The following is a 2,807-nucleotide window of genomic DNA, read 5'->3' as shown; positions in this document are numbered from 1 at the left end:
CTTGAGCTTTTCCTCATGGTTTTTTGTTTGCACCGTGGTAACCTGGCAGGCGGTAGGGCACCGTGGTAACCTGGCAGGCGGTAGGGCACCGTGGTAACCTGGCAGGCGGTAGGGCACCGTGGTAACCTGGCAGGCGGTAGAGCACCGTGGTAACCTGGCAGGCGGTAGGGCACCGTGGTAACCTGGCAGGCGGTAGGGCACCGTGGTAACCTGGGAGGCGGTAGGGCACCTTGGTAACCTGGGAGGCGGTAGGGCACCGTGGTAACCTGGCAGGCGGTAGGGCACCGTGGTAACCTGGGAGGCGGTAGGGCACCGTGGTAACCTGGCAGGCGGTAGGGCACCGTGGTAACCTGGCAGGCGGTAGGGCACCGTGGTAACCTGGCAGGCGGTAGGGCACCGTGGTAACCTGGCAGGCGGTAGGGCACCGTGGTAACCTGGCAGGCGGTAGGGCACCGTGGTAACCTGGCAGGCGGTAGAGCACCGTGGTAACCTGGCAGGCGGTAGGGCACCGTGGTAACCTGGCAGGCGGTAGGGCACCGTGGTAACCTGGGAGGCGGTAGGGCACCTTGGTAACCTGGGAGGCGGTAGGGCACCGTGGTAACCTGGCAGGCGGTAGGGCACCGTGGTAACCTGGGAGGCGGTAGGGCACCGTGGTAACCTGGGAGGCGGTAGGGCACCGTGGTAACCAGGCAGGCGGTAGGGCACCGTGGTAACCTGGGAGGTGGTAGGGCACCTTAGTAACCTGGGAGGCGGTAGGGCACCTTGGTAACCTGGGAGGCGGTAGGGCACCGTGGTAACCTGGCAGGCGGTAGGACACCGTGGTAACCTGGCAGGCGGTAGGGCACCGTGGTAACCTGGCAGGCGGTAGGGCACCGTGGTAACCTGGCAGGCGGTAGGGCACCTTGGTAACCTGGCAGGCGGTAGGGCACCTTGGTAACCTGGGAGGCGGTATGTAATTCCCTGAAAGGGCTGTTTTAAACTTGAGTCAGTCAGCATGACTACATGACCTAGTCCCCTAAAGAAGTAGGAGCTGTGACAGACCTGGCTGACAAGACGTACCCCATAACCCCTCCCCTTTCTTTATCTGTTGTGTAAAGGAGCATTGTTTTCGATAGCACCATCCAGTTGAGCTATACGAACTGCTTCGTGGGCTTTAAGGAACGAGTCTTGTCCGTCAACTGCATTTCAAAAAAAATAAAAGGACTGAGCATAAAGCAGCGCTGATGTTTTTGAGATGTCTGTTGTTGTAAAGCTTTGGCATCTAGGCTAGACTATGAGAGTGGCGTTTACACTGGTTGCTAGTCTGAAATGCCACCCTATTCCCTATATAGTGCACTACTTTTGACCACAGACCAATGGGGAGTGGAGCACTATAGGAGATAGGCTGTCATTTGGAAAGCAGCCTGGGTCGTACCAACATGGTAACATGATGCCATTTTACCTTCATAACACTTTCCAGTTTTATACGAGCTTACGAGGTCCAAAACGAGACAAACCCGAGCCCAGAGAAGTGGCTGGACTAGTCGCAGTGCTGTCCTCAGTCCAGTGTTTGTTGGAATACATTTCTCAATGCACTGTAGCCCTCGAGAAAGACAAGAGTCTGACGTTGATGTGGCTGACAAGACGGAAACGAAGATTTCTCTTCACCAAAGTGTGAATCATCTGAAAATACTATTTTTTATCTCTTTGTTTCTGATACTTTCTGTGAAATGGGAAGTTCAGAGACACAGTTGCTTTCATGTATTATAACCATTCTTACAAACAAAATGTCCTATTTAAATAAATGTCATTCAAAAAGGAAATTTATTTGTTATATGATTTTGTTTCTTTAGACCAAATATAATTCATGCTTGGAACACTTGGCTCCTGTTCACATTCCACCGGCATCAAATATCATAGACCCATAAACACACAGTGCATTCAGGCCCCTTGACTTTTTCCACATTTTGTTACGTTACAGCCTTGTAAAATGTATTCAATTGTTTTTCTCCCCTCAATCTATACACAATACCCCCTAATGACATCACAATACCCCCTAATGACATCACAATACCCCCTAATGACATCACAATACCCCCTAATGACATCACAATACCCCATAATGACATCACAATACCCCCTAATGACATCACAATACCCCCTAATGACAAAGCATAAACTAGTTTTTAGACATTTTCAGAAATGTATTAAAAATAAAAAACAAATCACATTTACAATAAGTATTAAGACCCTTTACTCAGTACTTTGTTGAAGCACCTTTGGCAGTGATTACAGCCTTGAGTCTTCATGGGTATGATGCTACAAGCTTGTCACACCTGTATTTGGAGAGTTTCTCCCATTCTTCTCTGCTGATCCTTTCTAGCTCTGTCAGGTTGGATGGGGAGTGTCGCTGCACAGCTATTTTCAGGTCTCCAGAGATGTTTGATCCGGTTCAAGTCCGGACTCTGGCTGGGTCACTCAAGGACATTCGGAGACTTGTCCCGAAGCCACTCCTGCGTTGTCTTGGCTGTGTGCTTAGGATTGCTGTCCTGTTGGAAGGTGAACCTTCGACCCAGTCTGAGGTCCCGAGCGATCTGGAGAAGGAATTCATCAAGGATCTCTCTGTACTTTGCTCTGTTCATCTTTCCCTCGATCCTGACTAGTCTCCCAGTCCCTGCTGCTGAAAAGCATCCCCACAGCATGATGCTGCCACCACCATTCTTCATCGTAGGGATGGTGCCAGGTTTCCTCCAGACGTGATGCTTGGCATTCAGGCCAAATGGTTCAATCTTGGTTTTATCAGACCAGAGAATCTTGTTTCTCATGGT

The sequence above is a fragment of the Oncorhynchus clarkii genome, chromosome 6 (assembly GCF_045791955.1).
Source record: "Oncorhynchus clarkii lewisi isolate Uvic-CL-2024 chromosome 6, UVic_Ocla_1.0, whole genome shotgun sequence".
In the NCBI taxonomy this organism is placed as follows: Eukaryota; Metazoa; Chordata; class Actinopteri; order Salmoniformes; family Salmonidae; genus Oncorhynchus; species Oncorhynchus clarkii.
This window is presented reverse-complemented; position numbering follows the sequence as displayed.